This window comes from Gobio gobio (genome assembly GCF_949357685.1).
Source record: "Gobio gobio genome assembly, chromosome: 5".
Classification (NCBI taxonomy): domain Eukaryota; kingdom Metazoa; phylum Chordata; class Actinopteri; order Cypriniformes; family Gobionidae; genus Gobio; species Gobio gobio.
In genome coordinates this window covers 50,539,181-50,559,991 of record NC_137101.1, presented here as the reverse complement: position 1 = coordinate 50,559,991, position 20,811 = coordinate 50,539,181, and the positions used below count along the sequence as shown (strand labels likewise).

Genomic DNA, 20,811 nt, shown 5'->3' with positions numbered 1-20,811 from the left:
TAGTTATCCTCAAATATTATTTAAACATTACTTAATATAATTTGTGATATATTTCTACTGATGTTTTCAACAAAAAAACACACTGACAGACATTTCCTTGAGTTTTATTTGAATTAAATTCTTGAAAAAAAAAAGAAAAAAAAAAACTTTTTAGAACGATCTTACTTGCTGAACAAATGAGCAAGTTAGCTTAAGTTCAGGGAGTAAATGAAGCCCATGAGCAGAAGGCACGCATTTGTGAGATTCTTACAACAGCACCTCAGTCCCCTCAATGAGGTCAGCTATGTTAGCATCTTCCTCTCCTGCAGTGCTGCCCAGTAAAATGATCTTCATCACATGATTGGTGAAGCTATCTTTAATCATGTCTCTGCTGTCATCCTGTCAAATACACAAATAAGTGCAAAGTAGTTACAATCATGTACAGTAAGTTGTATGTTCTCTTTAATTTTATGTGACAAAAGTCCCACACAGAGATTTGGTCTCACCATCATTAAATCTGTTATTACATGAAGAAAGAGGGAAACAATTAAGACAGACTAAATCAAGAAGAACTGTCTGCAAGACACTTAAAATACTACCTGCAAAGCTACTGTACTGTAAAAAGTTTTAGGCATTTTGCAGACATTGCCACAGTAGTTTTTGATTTAGGCCGTCTCAATTAGTATCTCTTTCTTCGTGTTATAATAGACAGACTAAATGATGGTGAGATCAGACCTTCTGTGGAGCACCAACTGTTGTCAGACTCCCTGTGCATACAAAAATCTCCCTAGATTATTACAAACAATGGCAAAATTAATATTTAGGAATTTAAAATGATATTTCATACACTCAAAAAAAAAATTGTGCTATAGCACTACAAGTGGTTCTTGGCTTGTAATAATAGGGGAACTACTTTTGGTGCTATATAGCATAGGGGTGGGGGAAAATTTCGATTCTTAGATGCATCGCGATGCGGACGTGGACGATTCTGAATCGATTAACAAATTTTAAAAAAATCGATTTTCTAAATGTTGATAGCGTAATGTTGACGGAACGCAAAAGGCGCAACTCTGAAGCCGCCGCCCGCACCGCCTGTGGCGTCAGCACATTACAGAGACGCATGATAACTGAGCCACATCAGACCCTCTGCATTAAAAGCTAGCGTATATGGAAGCACATTGGCTTCTATAAGTCAAAGGGGAAAATAACCTTGACAAGAGCCACACTATATGCAAGTTGTGTCAAACTAAACTAAAATATTTTCGAAACACGCAAAACCATATCACACGTTTCCAACGTTTGGCTGAACCGGTAACGCTAGACGCTGCCAAACAGAGGACCACAAACTCAATCGCTAATTTGATGGTCAAGGATTTGTGTCCGTATTCTCTGCAGATATTAATTTAGTGTTCAGATGTTCGTTGCATAAAATATTTTTTTATTGTGGTATAGAGCAAAAAATGGTCTGTGCTAGACTTTATTTATGTATAAGAGCAGCTTCCCAGCTAACACAGTACGTTGTGACGACGTCGTCAGTTAGTCGTCATTTGGTCAGTGTGACGTTACTTTATGACAACGTTGTGAGGACGTCGTGATAAAGTTTCATTTTTTAGAATCTTGACTAACGTTCCAGAAACGCAGTGGGCACGTCCTCAAAAGACGTCGCTAGTTTATCCCATGGAAAACGTTGTAGAGACGTGGTCAACTGGTCTAAGCATTGTATTAGACAAAAGCCTTTATTAACTTTTGAATGTATACCATAAAATTAATTATCTTCTCTTTTCCAGTATCAATTACCATCTCATTATTGTAAGTAAGCAAGCAGTATATCAAGCAGTCATCCTGTTTAATCACGTATTGTTGAAAACAATGCATTTTAAAACATACAGATATATCTCACTCATATTCATGTTACGATTTTTTCTCCCCTTTCCTTGCAGCTAACTACACCCCAAAGGCTCTTTTAAGAGCCCTAGCACTGATCATCTTTGGATTTGTAAGTATATGTTTGACTAACAATCGGACAAATGTTTTGAAATCTTCTATTTAATGGCATTTAAAAGTTCTCCAGCACATCTATCAATTCAGACTCCTGTAATATCTGATACTGAAATATTCATATAGTCACTAAACAGATAATTTCTCTTTTCCTTGTCTGCAAACAGACATCCTTGATTTCTTTAATTGTAGATCATCTGCCATTGCTGCCTGTTCTGAGTATTTTCTTTTATTTCAAGGCAAGTAATTTCCTTAGTTTAACTTAAATGTGTTCTCCATAATGTAAACAAACCTTCCCACTTGATAACTAGATTGTTTTTATATATGTGCAATTTAATTTCATGTGAATTGTTCAATATATAGCAAAGTAACATTTTACCAATTAATATCGATTGCAAGTGCCTAAAAGTAACAAGCTTTTCAACTAAACATCGAAATAAATCTAAATAATATAACTAAATTAACTATTTAAACTAAATTACTGATCGAATTATTGATCTAAAGCCCACACTGTCACTGTATGATAATTGAAATGAACTGATGACATCAGCGTTTTTTCCAGAATGGCTATACAGCTAAATAAAATTATGCTGCATTATTTTCTTGTTTAACACTGTAAAGCTGCTTTGAAACAATCTACATTGTTAAAAGCGCAGTCACCATGAAAATCAAAATTGACAATTCTTTCTTTTATGGAACATAACAGTGCATTTTTTTAATTATTCATGCACTTTTTTTGTAAAGCCCTTTTAATCTTTTTACAAAATTATTTTCATGCCCTCCTTGTAAGGACAACTCTTCTCTTTTTTTCCTCATCTTTCTCTTTTCAAATTTAACCCATTGTTCTCCCAACGAATGTCAGTTCCATTTAGCATGTTTTGAGTACAATTCTCAATTATTAACATTTACATTTAACTTTTTACTTGAGTTAGACTTTCAATTACTCTTGCTTTCATATTTCAGTTTGAATTTATTTTCTACTTCTACAATATTTATTTCATAATTTAATTGTACTATTTTATTGCAGGTACAATATTGTTACTGGCCACCAATTAATGTGACCAAAAAAATTAAAAGACTTGAACTTCCTGATAAAACAAATTGGACCAGGCACAGGGTCAGAGTGTTTGCAGAAACAGGTATTTCATTTTACTTTAAAGGATCATTCAAACAAAATGTTAGTGCAACTACTGTTACTGAATGCTAAATTATACTCACTGTATTTGTACTTCAGGTGATTATGAAACCGCTAAAAAGTGGTCCAAAAGAGCAGCTGTGCAGTCTTCTGTGGAGAGCTCTGATGACATTCCCAAGAGGAAAAAACGTCCAGTGTATCTCAGCAGCTCTGATGAAGGTATGAAGAATGTGAAATAAGTTTACAAGTAAACAATTAAAGTAATTCTAAAATAACTTTAATTCTTTTTTTTCCTTTTTTTTACAGATACTTCAGTACCTCACCCCAAAAAGAAGAGCCGGGTGAACTGTACAAAAACTGGTAGGCCTTTCTTAGTTTTAATTATTTTACTTTATCACTTGTGCACATTTTCACCTCCAACAAGACTTAAATGGTGTGTCTACAAGATGGAATACATTTTCAAAATGGTAATAACTTTTGTTATTTAACTTAATTGTAACACTTTTTTTGACATTTCACGGATAGTTCACTATTAACATACCACTCTATTCCGAAATGTCTCCTCTTTAATTTTTTTCTTCAAGAGAGAGGAGTTCCTCCATAGTTCCACACACATCAAGGTTCATCTCCTCCACTCGCTGACTAGTCCCATCACCCAGGGCACGAGCATAGAGTTCATACAGGGCTGCTGTTGAGCTCCTCATCGCCTTCATCTCACTCTCTATGCTGATGATTCTCTGAGTGAGTAGGCTCAGGAGGTGATCTGGGAGAATCAATATTGATTCATTCAAATAAAGGTAAAAACTAAGTTTCAATTTATGTTTTGCCTTTACCATTCTTCTGGGTTTCTCTAGGAGGCGCAGGTCTTAATGTTGCATCAAGACTTGATGTTGAACCTTCAGGTCTTGAAGGCGTTAGTGTGGTTGGTTTAAATGCTGGGGGAAATGGCAGCTGAGGTTCCACTGTAAATTAGAAGTTAATTACTAAAAAATAGGAACAAACGCATAGCTATAAAATAAACCGTTATTGGTATCACTCAACTAATGAAATTGTGGTATTCTGAAAACCCCAAAACACTTTAAATATAACATACCACATAAGCTTTATGGATTCTGATTTTTAAGCATTCAGATTCCAATATTATGAATGCATGGATGAACTTTATTTTTAATGAATATCCAGCTCACGTGGGGAAGACACGTATGTTCCTTTAACCACAGAGTCATTTGTAAACAAGAGACTGGATTTGCAGACAGGATGAGAATACATGAAAGAATGAAGCAACACACTAATCTGAGTAAAACATTTTTTTTTATATGTGACAGTATTGCATCGTTACAGATCGTTTGATATCTATTGATTATGTGTACGTGTCTAACAGAACATACCTTAGCACGCAATCACAGGCTGGAGAATACTTTATTTGTGGTGTTCTTGGTTCATTACCAGGGATGCAAACACATGAATGGTCAAAAAAGAGAGAGGTAATCGAAGCCCTCGCCCCGCGGCAAATATCCAGATACTTACATTGCCACCAACCCCTGCCACCCCCAGCCCACCCCAATAGGCACAGAGTAAAATTAAATTCTGAAAATCAAAATACAACAACACTAATTTGGAATATTTAATTACATTTTTTATTCCAAAACATAAACCCTTTTTGAACTATCTAGCACTTCTTGCTTTACTCATTTTATAATTATACATGAATGTAAAATATATATGTTTATATATAAAAAGTCTACACAAATAATATAGAATTACAAGATGTTTATTGTAAACATAATGTGCAGCTTTTTAATGGGGCAACAAAGATATGATAGATACAAGAGAACAAGATAGGCTTTTAATAATCTTTCAGTGCACAAAATCATAACATGAAACGCTTCAAAATGCGCATCCCGGGTGCAGAATGATGCGCTTAAAGCAACATGGCGTCAGAGTGTGCATTGAAAAGTGCACAGCACAAAGAGAAGAGATGTTGAGCGCACAAATCCTTGTCTATAATGTATATCTGTCCAACAGTTTACTGATCATTTGTATCTTCACCGTTTTAAATTCCAGTTATTGTGCATGTGATGCTAATTAATAGTCCTTGTGTTGTCAACCGGTAGCGAGTACAACATCGTTCAGAAACCGCTAACGTAGATAAACACCAGCAAGATAAAGTCACGTTATTCAAATACCCAAAGCCCTTATCTACATACAAGTATTATAATGGAAATATATCATCTTGGAGAGAGTTTTACTGTGCTGACTGTCGTAACCGGACACTACGCGTTGTTTGAATGCTGAACGGAGAATGATTGACAGCTGCCGCGGAGGTAAGACGAGTTTCCCTGAACTTTAAATTAACAATGTAAATATTCTTCTGTCCCTCACACTCAGCTATGAAATGGCTTTAGATGACTTTGTACCAGCAAATCACAATATCAGAATGATTGCTGAAGAGGATCATGTGAAGATATCTATTTCTGATTTGTTATATCTATTCTCTGAGTTGTGTCTACAGACGGAGGCGGCCGCCTTGTAATTCTCTGTGCAGGAAAAACCCTGTATATAACATTATAAGCCATAAATATCCTAACCTCCAGTGATCTCACCTACTGGTCTTACTAGACGGGAAGGCGCGGCGCCGAACTCTGGTCTCAGGGAGAAATTAGTTGCAGTGGCAGATACCACAGACAGCAAAAGATACGAAGCAAGAAGAAACACTAGTGGTTCACGGCTGTTTGGGCGTGCAGTGTTCTGATTTGCTTAGCTCCTATTTACTTGTTTGGTGGAGGCAATCCAGAATTACTGTTGGTGAAATTATAATCAGACCCTCTCAGTGCAGCACGCCCATCAAAACCGAGTGTTTTTCAGAGAGCCTCAAAACCAAGGCAGAAAATAGCCTATTACTTATTCATTATGATGTTTTTGAATGTAAAAACCACGCAAACGCAATAAGTTGACCTCAGACAACAGTATAATAAAAAATAAAAAAGCCAGTTCATGACACCTTTAAGCACTGCTAAACAATACACACCTGAACACAATGAACCAATAAGAATGCGACAACACAGGAATAAATCAGAACAGACGATTTCCGACTTGGGCAGACCGATCAGTTTATGACATCAAGGTACTGTGAGAGGTGGTGCTCATGGAAGAGTAGCGATATAACTAAAGCTTTGAAACATCAGCAAATGAAATGCTGAACCCACAAAGAGGTATAAGACCATGCAAGCTTCAGGGGTGTTGATGGATGGGATCTACTGCATCTATGTTTTGATCATCATTCTGAATCTGATTCAGACTTTAGTGATGAACGGATCGACGGCACTCGCTTCTCTCCAGTGTGAATCCTCATGTGGACTTCAACGTGTAGTTTGTGATTGAAACCCTTTCCACACTGAGGGCATTTGCAGTTTCTCTCCAGTGTGAGTTATCATGTGCTTGTTAACCCTCAGAGCCCGACGGCATCGCCCACGACGTCACACGGCACCTCCGATAAATATCTATATTATTTCATGAAACTTTTGTCGATTTTCTTACCGTTTTTTCCAGCAGAAAGCTAACGAGCTAGCCATCACGGGGGTGTCTTTGGTGTCTTTGTAGCCTTTACAGAAGGTTTGCTATCCAGCCTGGAACATGCGCATCTTTTTGGAGTTGTTCAGCAATAAATCAAAACGCTTATATCCACTTGATGTCCATAATTTATAAATTTTCCATTTCATTTTTGCCGCTAGCGCGATGCTAGCTGCCATTTTGGATGAGGGTTTGACCAATGACAGGCTGATCCGTCATCCACGTTGGTGTGCGTCATTACGCATGAACCACAGCTCTTTTATTGTGAAGAGAGAGAGACGCACGGCTAGTGTTGAGGAGAGAGAGAGAGAGACGCGCTGCAGTTTTTAGTAGTTTTGTGGAGAAAGTTTGAGGAAAAAGTTTGAGGAGAAAGTTTGAGGAGAAGTTCCTGATAGGAACTGTTTTGAGGCTTGGCACCAGTAAATATCCAAAATCCAAAGAGGCCAAAAGCGCCTGCACTTTTTTTGGAAAAATGTAAATAGTTTTGGTTCTGTATAAGTTATCATGTTTATTCCTGATTTCCAGGACTCTAAAGACTTGAACAAACTGTTTTCCAGAGGAAATATGCTTAGCTTTTATTTATTTGTGTGTGTTTTCAATAAATATTTGAGTGATTCAATTTCCGTTTTATGTTTTCATTTGTCTTTATGGTCCCATAACTTATTTTACATTCAGGTGACATCAATGCAACACAAATATACTGACAGAGCAACTTGTCTTGAAAAAAAAGAGGTGTGTCAATTGTCTGTGCACAACAGGGTTGATGTTTTACAAGCTTTTTTAGTAAATAACACCAGGCGGAAAATTAATTGTAAAAATACCCTTAGGTCTTTAAGGCTTCTTTTTGCAGTGAATCGGTTTCCACACTGTTGGCAGGTGAAAGGCTTCTCTCTAGTGTGAACTGTCATGTGCTTGTTAAGATGTACTTTTTGATTGAAACTTTTCCCACACTGTTGGCAGGCGTAGGGTTTCTCTCCAGTGTGAACTCTCATGTGGAGTTCAACGTGTAGTTTGTGATAGAAACCCTTTCCACACTGAGGGCATTTGCAGAGTTTCTTTCCAGAGTGATTTCTCAAGTGGGCTTTGAAGGTTTTTTTTTTTCTGAAACTCATCCCACACTGTAGGCAGATTAAGTTATTTCTTGTCCCTGCCTTTTCAGTCTGTAAGCAACTGAGTGATTTTTCTCCAGTTATGAAATCATTATGATTCTTATATTGATCTTTCTCTTCCATTTCATTCAGTTCTTCAGTCTCCTCTATCGGTGCCATCAGGTCTAAGAAAGACAAATAAAAGTTAACCCCACTTTAATGGCACAAAGCAACCGACATCAAAGCATTTATACATGTAAAGTACCAAAACCAACACACAACTAAATCTTATACCCACTAAGCTACTATAAGAGGTGTTACAAATAATCTGAGAAGCTGCCTTAATATTGCCAACTCTTCACTTGCTTTAGGGCATGTCTCAAAATGTCAAGCTGACAGTTAACCTTATTTAAACCTTTTATTTGACCTTGGTTAATTATATAGACTGATCTAGGGCAGGGGTAGCCAACCCTGTTCCTGGAAGGTCTTTATGCATTCTTCATTTCCAACCCTGGACCAAGGTGTGTTTGATTATGACTGGAGCTAAACTCTGCAGGATGGTTGTCCTCGAGGAACAGAGGTGGGAAAAAAAATCATTGTCAAACTAAAAACTTGCAGTAATTCCATGTAATTTATTAAAAGTAAACCGGCAATATTTTTTTCAGGAAGCAAATACAATGTTTGTCATAACTTTAGAATGACACAACACTAAGGCCCAAAGGTCACTGGCAGGTGGAGTTGTGACAGTTGTCAATGATTTGTTTTTCCTATTCCGTACTGGGGTGGCGCTGTGGAGCGTATATGCAGGGAACCAGGTAGGAAGGTATTTAAGGAAGTTAATAGCGTCTTGCGCTTTCTCTCTCTTGCGCACGCGTGCGTGCGCGCTCTCTCTAGTCTTTGTTGTCAGACACGGGTTATTCCCGGTCATGGTCACGCTAGTGGATGGCTTGTGATTATTGCTGTTGCAGGCCACGTTGCATTGGGTTAATGCTACCTTTAAAGGTCCCATGGCATGAAATTTTCATTTTATGAGGTATTTCAACATTAATATGAGTTCCCCTAGCCTGAATATTGTCCCCAAGTGGATAGAAATGTTGATCGGTGTAAAACCGAGTTCTGGCTGTCTTTCTCTGCCTTTGAGAAAATGACAGGCCTGACTAGCCAATCCTGAAGTCTCCTGGTTTGACGTCCAAGCAGGAACGGTTTCCTCCCTTTCCCCCACCCAGAGAATCTGTCACGCCCATGCAAACACTCGAGAGATCATTACTTGTGAACGAGTGAACGCTGGCAGTTTCTCAGTGTTTGGATGTACAAATGAAAACTGAAGTCTTTCTTCAGTTCCTTCTGATCTGTGATCATTGATTTCTTATGTGTAGCTTATTATTTATTATTTGTGGACACGCAGCGGCTTCTCTCTCTCCCGACAGAACAGTGTTTTCGTGTTTTCTATCTTGTGAGTCAGTGTTTTTGTACGTCCTTGTCGCGTCTATCTGTTCTAAAATGTGCATACAGTCTTTTCTGTTTAACATCAGCAGTCACATCTTTAGAGATAAACTTCACGCACGCTGAAGCTCGGCCTCCAACATCCCCGACCCCCAGTACTGCATCTGGCCCACAGCGGAGGCACCAAACGCGGCGTGAGATTAAGCAGAAGGAGGGTAAGCGTGAGGGTATCCGGCTAGGCTAGCCAGCTAACCCCACAATAAACTGGATTACATTCGATTACTGCTGTTGTGTCTTTGTTTGCGCTGTGTAAGTTACTCAATGCGCGTCAATGACGCTATTCATATGATTGGAACATATCTAGAAATAATGCTATACTCAACACTTACTAACTCGTTCATCTCGCTGTAATGGTACATTGCATGTGTTACAAAGTTGGTAGAATAATGATGAAGAGGACTCGGTGTGACTGGGACTCGTGTTTATTCAGAACTCTCAGATACAAACACAATAATCTCGCGCTGACTGACAGCGCTCTCATAACTCAGTAGTTACTATAAATAACTTTGTTAGCAATCGCTTCGTCTCCGTGAGGTCCGGTTCGCGAACGAATCATTCTTTTGAATCGGTTCTTTTTAGTGAACCGAACCAGTTCACCAAATCGGACTGAATCGTTCTAAACGGTTCGCGTCTCGAGTCAGCGCTGATCCATAATTTACTAAAGTTACTAACTTTCTGACATGAGTGACAGCCCCTCCGACTAGAAATAAACCAATAACCTGAAGTATTTGCTAGTACCTACAACAGTTCACCCTGAACTGAGACATGCTGAGAGAACTGATGAGAAGTGAACACAGGTCCATCCGTCTCTCTGGCAGACTCGTGCCTGCTCGTGCCTCGTTAAACCACGCCCCCTCCGCTCATTTAAAATGCAAAGATGTCAGCCAATCACAACAGTGGGCGTTTTTACTGAAGTCTCACAGCAGACACGCCTCTTGAAGCAGGGCATTCAGCCACAGGGCAAACAGCAGTATAGAAAAAATGCCTTTTATTTCTAAATTATGACATTTTATGATGTAAAAATCATACTAATAATATAAGTACACCTCAGAAAACACTATAAAATAATAGAAAAATGCCATGCCATGGGACCTTTAATGCTGTGGTTCTTTTTCTGTTCTAATGTTTACGATTCACATTTGGAGGAATATGTTTCGCTCATTGAATTTCGTAAAGCATTAGGAAGTTGTGGGAGAGCGATTACCGAGTTGTGTGTAAGCAGCGCGTTAGAGAGAGAGTTTGTTTCCCCAATCCGGTTATGCTGTGGTTTAGACGTTAATTCAAGGCATTATAGGCAGGATGTTTTAAAGAGGTTTTTGGTGTAAATTAGGGAGGTTTTCCCTGGGGTTTTTTTTTGGCGCTCGAGTTTGCCAAACTATTTTGTAAATATTGTGTGTGATGTATTGAATTGTTTCATGCCCAGTAGTTTAATGAGTGACATGGTAAGACATTTTTCCCCCCTTTTTTGTTGAACTTTGGATCCAGATGATTTTCCCTTTGCTTTAATTCTGTATCCTTCTTACGCGGCTGCCTTATTGTATTTTGGATTTATTTTTTCCTGTATAAGGTTTATTGCATTGCACTTTATTCCTTGAATTGTTTAATTATTTGATTTATTTATCACTCAATTATTGTTGTGAGGTAACTAAAAAGGTAAATGTTTCTGGGTTTTAAATTAATAATTTAAAAAAAAAAAATTATTGAATGTATTGAGTTATGCAATATGACTGGAATTGAACTTGAATAGAGAACTTTTAAATCAACTTTTTGTGGTTCCTTGTCCAATTTGATTCATACAACTTGATTAGTAATGTAATCCCTGTAATGACTCTAATGATAAATTTAACTAAATAATTGTGGTGGTTTTTACCCCTGGCGCCCGAACCCCACCTTATAGAGTCAGATATAGTCACAGAAGTGGCGCCCGAACAGGGACCCGTAGATGTTGTGCGTTTATTGACTTATTGTGATTTATTTGTGTAATTATGGAACCCTGTTCTCCTCTTATAAATGTTACTGGATCTGGAGATGATAGCAGTCTGGGACCATTTCATGATAGCCCTTCCACTCCTCAGAATGTGGAGCAGTCTCTATTAGATGATGACAGGTTTAGAACAACCATTTCTGGGTGTTCCTCTGATAGGTTCAGGGAACCAAACAGATGATTTAACAATATTTTCTCAAGCAATTGATTCACTTAAAAGTCTATTTGTGGACACTGTAGCTTGGCAGAAAAAATGGTTTGAGGAAAATGCTAAACTTTGTGCTAAAGACATTCCTAAAGAAACCTTAACATTAGTTGAAAAAGCGCAAACTGATTTTTTGGGAGGTCCTTAATGATCGTATGAAAGATTTTACTGATCAAACAATTGATGCTATTAAGTGGAATGCAAAACAGTCATGTACTGAGTTTAAGGAATTGTTTGATGATGCTAACAATTCATTGCTTACTTCTTTTAAAACAGCTATCAAAGAACATAGTGTAGATGGAAAGGAGTTGCAAGAAGAAGTATGCAGTCTCAAGCAGCAAGTGTTTACTATGCAAACTTCTCTTGATGCCCTTATGCAGAGATGCCCTCAACTTGACAGTAAGATAGATGAACGGGAGGATGTTGCTTCTGCTCATTCTTCTCAGGTATGTTTAGGGTCAACTGCACCATGTAATACTGGGGATTTGGTCAGTCAGGTTTCTGATCCAACAGTTTCAAATAGTTTACTTGGAAAGATGTAAAGACTTCTTAGCTCTCAGACCAATGTCAAATAGCGAAATTCTTGCAACTATGCTCAGTGTTCTGCATACGTCTGCCCGTGATTGGTGGGAGACAATGAGATTTAAAGTTTACACTTGGGAAAGTTTATCGATTAACGATTATCAAGATGTGCTGGAGGATCAAGTACGAAATCGGTTACAAGGGGCAAATGAAAGTGTTCGTGACTTTACTTTCTCATTTCAAGCTTTGTTTAAGCGTTGGAAAAAGGAACCTACAGAGGATGAGGTTTTAAAAGCCCTTTTAAAAGCTATGAACCCTTGTTTTGCTAGTCAGCTTCGAGGTCGGGGTAGCCAACCCTGTTCCTGGAAGGCCTTTATGCATTCTTCAGTTCCAACCCTGGTCCAAGGTGTGTTTGATTACGAGGAACAGAGGTGGGAAAAAAAATCACTGTCAAACTAAAAACTTGCAGTAATTCCATGTCATTTATTAAAAGTAAACCGGCAATTTTTTTCAGGAAGCAAATACAATATGTTTGTCATAACTTTAGAATGACCCAACACTATGGCCCAAAGGTCACTGACAGGTGGAGTTACAACTCCCCAATCAACCAAACCTGAAAGCAAAACTCAGATGTGAGCGAGAGAACACAGCAGAACAAATCAATGATATTTATGTCATGACAACTCTCTGAGAGATTGGCATGGTAATGGATATTGCAATGTTAAAGTTTTTGGTCCTACCAGATTTGCTACTGCCAGTACATCCACAGACACACTGCTGAGAACATGTAAGACATGCTGCTGCACGTATAACATACATGAAATTACCCACAACAGATCTATACAGGTGGAGCTGGGGAAGGTGGAGGGTTGCTGAAAGCGCTCTGCAGACTGCTATCAGCCAATACTGTGGAGTATTTGAATGTAGAGCAGTGAGCTCATTGGCGGTCGAGTAACCAGTCAGATGCGCTATGTAGATGATGGGATTGCTAGCAGATTGACATAACAGAACTTTGTATAGCAATAACCAACATACATAATGCTATTTATGTTCAAAATATCAGTAAAATAGTGTCTTCTCAATTTAACCGTTAATTTTGCAAAGGAACCGTATGTGTGAAGAATTTCAGTCAGGATGAATCAAAGCCCATCATTGAACAGAAGCTGCTTATTGACGTTACAAATCACCTGCTTTAACCGTCTGATTGTGTATTGAAGTGGAATCGATTCCACAGGGACATTGTGTAGCGACATACATTTTAAAGGTCCCATGGCATGACATTTTCATTTTATGAGGTATTTCAACATTAATATGAGTTCCCCTAGCCTGAATATTGTCCCCAAGTGGCTAGAAACTTTGATCGGTGTAAAACCGAGTTCTGGGTGTCTTTCTCTGCCTTTGAGAAAATGACAGGCCAGACGAGCCGATCTTGAATTTTCCTGTTATGAAGTCAAAACAGGAACGGTTACCTCCCTTTCCTCCGTCTAGAGAATTTGGCACGCCCATGCGAGCGCCATATTTGTTTGTCCTCGAGAGATCATGGCTTGTGAGTGTTTGTTTGTACAAATGAAAACAGAAGTCTTTTTTCAGTTCCTTCTGATCTGTGATCAGTGATTTCTGATGTGTAGCTAATTATTCAAGTTCACACAGAACCATATTATTCGTGCACACGCTGGGACTCGTGTTTATTCAGAACTCTCAGATACAAACAAAATAAACTTGCGCTGACAGACAGCGCTCTCACAACTCAGTAGTTACTATAAATAACTTTGTTAGCAATCGCTCCGTCTCTGGTCCGTGATGTCAGATTCGCGAACAAATCTTTCTTTTGAACCTGTTCTTTTTAGTGAACCGAATCAGTTCACCAAATCGGACTGAATCGTTCTAAACGGTTCGCGTCTCCAGTCAGCGCTGATCCATAATTTACTAGAGTTACTAACTTTCTGACATGAGTGACAGTCCCTCCGACTAGAAATAGACTAATAACCTGAAGTATATATACTAGTAGCATATATGCTAGTAACTACAACAGTTCACTGAACTGAGACTGACAGAACTGATGAGAAGTGAACTCAGGTCCATCCGTCTCTCTAGCAGGCTCGTGCGTCGTAGACCTTGTTAAACCACGCCCCCTCCGCTACAAGATCTGATACTCATTCAAATGCAAAGATGTCAGCCAATCACAACAGTGGGCGTTTTTACTGAAGTCTCACAGCAGACACGCCCCTTGAAACAGGGCATTCAGCCACAGGGCAAACATCAGTATAGAAAAAATGCCTTTTATTTCAAAATTATGACATTTTATGATGTAAAAATCATACTAACAATATAAGTACACCTCAGGAAACATTATAAAATAATAGAAAAATGCCATGCCATGGGACCTTTAATGCATCATCCGATGTTTACCACTTTTTTTTATTATTCAATTTTGGCTTGTGTCATGCTTTGTCAGAGAGTACTCTCATGCAAATAAGTTATTTTGCGTTTGCTTTAATGCACGGAACTACTTTTACTTTGCGTTTCCAAATTTCTAAAGATGTAAATTGGTGGTTCAAAGACCAAAACCTACACTGTAAAAAGTGAATATGGTTGTATGATGGATTACTATAACTATTTTATATCTTTCTGTTTTCCAAATTGTAACTCAGCATTCTACGACTTGCACCTTAAAGGACAATTCGATTTTCATGAAAACGCATCCCAGAGAACGATCTACTCGGTAACCATGTGTTAATTACCCGTAGGTTAATTTTTCACCGGAGTTGTCCTTTAAACACAGAAATTCACAACTATTCAAATATCTCACTTTTAGCCAACATATAATTCCCAGAGACCTACCTAAACTTCAATGTGTTTTTGTTTGTATAATTATCTGACTTGTTCACTCAATGGAGGGCTCTGCCTGGCTTCTACGGATCAAATAATTTAATCAAAATCAGAGGTGAAACAGAGATTGTTGATTGTTTTACTTTTGCTTTTGTCTGGAAATGTGCATCCAAACCCTGGCCCTGAGCTGCAATTCTCCCAGACTCCTTCTGATTTTAAATCTTTGTCTGGGCTTAAATATGTTCATCTTAATGTGTGCAGCTTACTACCAAAGATGGACAATGTCAGAATTTGGGTTAAATCAACTGGTGCAGATGTTGTTATAATTTCTGAAATCTATTTCTAATGAGGACATTAATATAATTGGGTACAATGTTTAGCGCACCGACAGACCAAAAAAAGGTGGCGGTGTAGCTATTTATGTTAAATGAAGATTTAATGCCTCTGTTGTTTTGTCCCAATCAATATGCAAACAAATTGAATTTTTGGCATTGAATGTAGAAATGGCAAAGTCCTTTGCTATCACTGTTGTTGGGTGTTACAGGCCTCCATCTGCTTCAAAACAGGCATTATATTCGTTAAAGCATCTTTTTGCTAAATTAAATTATCCTGAACTACTTATGGCTGGAGACTTGAACTGGGATTGGCTAAATGCATCTTCTGATGAATTTAAGAGGTTGTGTGACTCTATTAATCTTACCCAATTAATCAACCTATCCACCAGGCCTAGTCTCAAAAGTCCAGCAAAGTCCACTTTGATTGATTTGATTTTAACAAACTTGCCTCATAAGTTCTCTTCTGTGGGCATCTTCTGTAATGATTTAAGTGATCATTGTGTTGTTGCTGCTTGTCAAAATACTAAAATTCCAAAATGTAAGCCATGCATTGTTTGTCAGAGGAATTTTAAACATTTTAATGATTTTAATGAAGCTTTTAATCATGATTTGACATTGGTGAAATGGGAAAACATAGTACTACCTGATGTGGAGATAGCTTAGACGTTTTTTAAGGAAAATTTTATGCAAATTGTAAATAAACATGCCCCTTTTAGGAAATGCAGAGTGAAGGGGCGAGAAAATCCCTGGTTTATTTTGTACATCAATGACTTGAGTCAAAATGTCACTAACGCTAACATGCATTTTTATGCTGATGACAGTTATTTACTGCTTTGGAGCATCTTTTGCTCAGGCAATTGAAAGCCTGCAGAAAGCTTTTGTTACCGTCCAGCAATCACTTCTTCAGTTAAAACTAGTCCTCAATGCTGACAAAACAAAGCTAATGTACTTTACAAACTCTAAGAAGGTGCCTCAAACTGTTCCAGTAGTGTCCACTCTTGAAGGGAATGTCAAAAAAGTGGTTCATGAATATAAGTACTAGGGGTGGGCGATATCTCGATATTTAAAATATAGAGATATTTTTTAAACACGATATGGATTTTGACATATCGTATATATCGATATATTGTTTATATTTAATTCTGATTCCGCCACTTTGCTTGTTTGCCTTCTCGGTGCTGTGCTCGCCCCCCGCCTCCTTGCTTTTGTTCCCCCTCCCCTCGCGTGTTGTCATGGCGGCGTCCGCAACCAGCTCGGAGGCTACAGAACTCGTCTTAAAAACTGGCTCCATTATATGGAGATACTTCGGTTTTAAGGCGTCGGACGAACAGCAGACAGATGTCTACCGCCATGAATGCCGACATTTGGTTCTCAAACACTTGATCCAAGATACAGTTTACCTAGGCGGCATTACTTTGCGAGACAAGAACTCCCGCGACTGTAAGTTACACTAAGGAGAGAGAGCGGCTTGCTTGCTGGAGAAGGTTACTTACTATGCCCTTGATTTGAGTTGTTTTAGTTTTGAATGAAAATTCATTATTTGCATGTGTTTTAAAGCCTTGTGCGTAGGGCACCATGCGCTTTCCAGAGTCACTGTCAAATACACACAAGGTTAACATAAACACAGTCGGTTATGTCTAAAGTGAAAGTAAAATCGGCGTGTGTCTGTATATTAGATGCGTGAAAGTCTTAAATTGACAGCAGGGCAGCCTAGTGAACACGCTGCCGCTTGTCCTTAAAGGGACAGTTCACTCTAAAATGATGTCATTATTTACTCACTCTAATGTTGTTCCAAACCTGTATTAATTTCTTCTGTTGAACACAGACAGCTGATAGTAGCGATTTACATTCATATTATTATTTCCTACAATGGGGACCAGCAACTGTTTGGTTTCCAATATTCTTCAAAATATATGTTATGTCCAACAGAAGAAAGAACTTTATTCAGGTTTAAAACAACTTGAGCGCGAGTAATCAATGACAGAATTTTCATTTTTGAGTGAACTATTCCTACAAAATCACTCACGGCTCTTGACTGAAAAACTAATTACAGTAGCTTTAATAAGAATCAATGTATATTTTATAGGGAAGTCTATGTAGTGTTTTATTTTTACATTAATTCAATTTCATACTTAAATGCTGCTGTACAGCTCTGAGCTGCCAGTGTAAATCTTTATAAATATATATTTATTTTATATTATACAGTACACTAGGAATGTGTACAAGGTTTTTTAAAAGTAAAGTTTTAAGTTTAAGTAAGGTTTTTCAAGTCTTTTAAGTAAAATAAAGAAAGAGTATTGCAATAAAAAAATAGTATTTTTTCCTCCTTAAGCTCTTGCTGTTCGGCTAAGAATAGAATAGCAAAAATCTGATGCAACTAGCCATCAGAACCGAACCGAACCGAAAACTGTGGTAAAAAAATCAGAGGTATGTATTGAACCGTGGACTTACTGTATTGTTGCATCCCTACTTTGTTCCTACATTAACTGCCTACCTCTTTGCACTTCCAAAAAAAAAAGACTTTGTGGTATTTGGCATATTTGTTTTTGCAGTAGTTTTTGGGGGGTTATTTTTCCTGTAATGATATCGAGATATATATCGTATATCGAGATATAGCAAAATATATCGAGATATATTTTTTGCTCCATATCGCCCAGCCCTAATAAGTACCTCGGTGTCTTGATTGACGACTCCCTCACTTTTAAACCACACATAGAAAAACTTGTGAGGAAATTCAAACAGAAACTGGGGTTTTTCTTCCGTAAGAAATTGTGTTTTTCTTTTGAAGTGAAAAAGCACCTTGTCACTGCTACTTTTTTATCTGTGCTAGATTATGGTGGTCTTTTTTACATGAATGCTTCATCTTCACGTCTTCAAATGGTGGAATCGGTTTATCATGCTTCTCTGAGGTTCATTACTAACTGTAGAGCCATGACGCATCACTGTGATTTGTACACACGTGTGCGATGGCCTTCTCTGGCCACTAGGAGGCAGGGACATTGGTACGGTTTTATTTACAAGGTTCTGTTATGCTGCGTTCACACCAAACGCGAATAGAGCGTCTGGCGCGAGTGATTTCAATGTTAAGTCAATGGAAAGGCGCGTTGACGTGCGTCTGGAGGTCCCGCGGCGCAAAGGACGCGAATCTGCCTCGTTCACGCGAATTGAGCGTCTTGCGCGATGCGCGCGTTACACACGAATGGTGCTTTTGTGCATTCACGCGTTTGAAGCGAATTCATGTCTGACGCCCGAGTTGAAAAATTTGAACTTTGGCGTCAATTCACGGCGCGTTAACCAATCAGGAGCCTACTCGCTGCAGTCACGTGGTAAAGTGACGTGTATGAGAAACCCTGCATAAATAAAAAAGAGATCTATTGTGTCACAAAATGTAGTTTTAAGACTTTTTCAGGTGAGAATGTAGTTGTTTAAAGCTCAAATCTGTGGTTTATTTATAAAGAGAGCGCCTATTTTAAAAAAGTAATCTTGTGTTTGTGGAGTTGTGAGATCCAGGCGATCACCGGGCAATCACTGCTCATAACCCCGGTTCCTCGGCCAGTCCTTCTGCCGTCTGCCGCTGACTCTGATGTCCTGTAGTGGCTCATCTTGTGTAGATCTAACGGGCGATCTTTGGTGTCATGAATCTATACTTTGTTGTCTGCCAAATCGTTTTGACTGAGGGCAAAGAGAAGTTTCATAACTTTATATTTTAAGGATATTTAAATATACATGCAGTGAAGATAATGTAGGAGTTGCCTGGACCACATTTGTGTGGCTATTAATGTTTAATATATATGTTTAATGAAAATGAAAAGAGGCAGAGTGGTGTTTTATGACATATTTCTCCTGGAGTGCCTTGAACGCGCGTCAATTTCGCTTCCAGCGCTCGATTTCTACGCGCGTCCAATTCGCTGTGGACGCGCGAATGCATTCAAAATGTTTGCACGTAAAACTAGACGCGATTTTGATTTTTCGATTAATACAGTAAGCTTCAATTAACTGTCAATGAGAACAAACATGTTTACATTGCTACGGGTGTTGTGTAGTGATCAAACAAACATCAACAGTAGCTATAAAAGTGTGCACGCATGAACAGCAGATGGCTTTTTTTAGGCAGTTCACGTTACAGAGAAGCCTCTAAACTAAACACTAAAAATCCCATCAACTGATCTCTAACTTCTTTAACTTTAGCAAACGCTGCTAATACATATTTAATTAACAAAACCAAACATTCAAATGCTATAAAAGTGTGCACACTGAGACTGAAAGAAATAAACAATAAATCGACAGAAAATCCCTCTATAAACAATGACTCTAACGGCACAACACATCTCTTATTTACATTGAGTATAAGCTTTGCTTGTTATAATGAGAGGATCTGCGAGTGTGTAGACTTAAAGAATGACAAGTTTACTCCAACCAGCAGGACTGAGGACATTCACAAGACATTCTTCACAAATATCCAATGAGTTCAGCTTTGAGAATGAAACCAACCTGTTTGTTCCTCAGTTTCTTCATGTTTCACTCTCAATGTTTCTTCAATCTTCATTTCTTCACTCTCCTCTTTCTCTGTTTGTTCCTCAATTTCTTCTTGTTTCACTCTCAATGTTTCTTCAATCTTCATTTCTTCACTCTCCTCTTTCTCTGTTTGTTCCTCAGTTTCTTCTTGTTTCACTCTCAATGTTTCTTCAATCTTCATTTCTTCACTCTCCTCTTTCTCTGTTTGTTCCTCAGTTTCTTCTTGTTTCAAACTGAATACATTTTCAATCTTCAGGTCTTCACTCTCCTCTTTAATAAACAGCATGTTTTAATAGTGTGTCAAGTGGATCTCAGTCGCTTCTTCATGAGTTTTTCTGTGTGTTTGTCCTGTTTAAGATGAGAATAATTAACAGAAAGAAAAATAAATCCTCATTAAATCTCTGAGTGTCTCTCAGTTCTAGTTCAGTATCAGCGCAGTCTCAGTAACACTCAAAACTAGCACTACAAACTAATAAAAGAAAACAAATTACACAGACACTATATATTTATTTATTTAATCTCTCATCTCTACTCGCCAGAGACTGAACTCATGTTTATATGATGAACTGATTCACGATAGAGAGAGAAATGAGAAGCTGCTTCTGTTACTCATGAGTTTTTTTCTGTTACTTTACTCACACAACGTTAATAAGTGTTAGATAAAGCAATGCAATGTTACATTTAATGATAAATCATTAAATCTGCGTTGCTTGTAAAACTTTGAAGATGGTTTCTATAGATTTAAACGCTTTTACCTTTTTTAGATTTAAAACACAAACCTTTCTTCAGCCGAATCCAAACAGATGCAGGAGCAAGGCGCAGCCTTATGACGTCACACCACAATACCAAAATAAAAGTCCCGTTCACACACTCCAGTCTACATTCACAGAAGTGCACACATACAAATAATACAAGAGATGACAGAAATTCAGAGTTGAATGTATTGGTGAAATACATACTTAAATACATGTTGTTCAATGATGTGTTGAAAATATTAGACTTATTTCGACTTTGTCTAAAAGTTAAAACGGTATTGTTTAGGGGAATAAATTATTTATATAATATATAAATACATATAAAGTTAATTTGAGTCTAAAAATACCTGAAAATAAGGGTACTAATTATGCTAATTACTATAAGATTCTACA

The 20,811-nt window shown here is 38.0% G+C and overlaps 2 long non-coding RNA genes across 2 annotated transcripts; both read right to left on the bottom strand.

Moving 5' to 3' along the window:
• Nucleotides 1–264: 264 nt before the first annotated feature.
• Nucleotides 265–3,848, bottom strand: LOC307126572. Its single transcript, XR_013816510.1, has 3 exons — nt 3,654–3,848; nt 3,196–3,322; nt 265–378 (listed from the first exon to the last, which is right to left on the bottom strand). It is a non-coding gene; the product is annotated as an uncharacterized lncRNA (long non-coding RNA).
• A 559-nt stretch (nt 3,849–4,407) lies between these two features.
• LOC307126571 lies at nt 4,408–20,497 on the bottom strand. The gene is made up of 3 exons (XR_013816509.1): nt 20,443–20,497; nt 19,640–20,011; nt 4,408–7,955 (listed from the first exon to the last, which is right to left on the bottom strand). It is a non-coding gene; the product is annotated as an uncharacterized lncRNA (long non-coding RNA).
• Between the last annotated feature and the right edge of the window lie 314 nt (nt 20,498–20,811).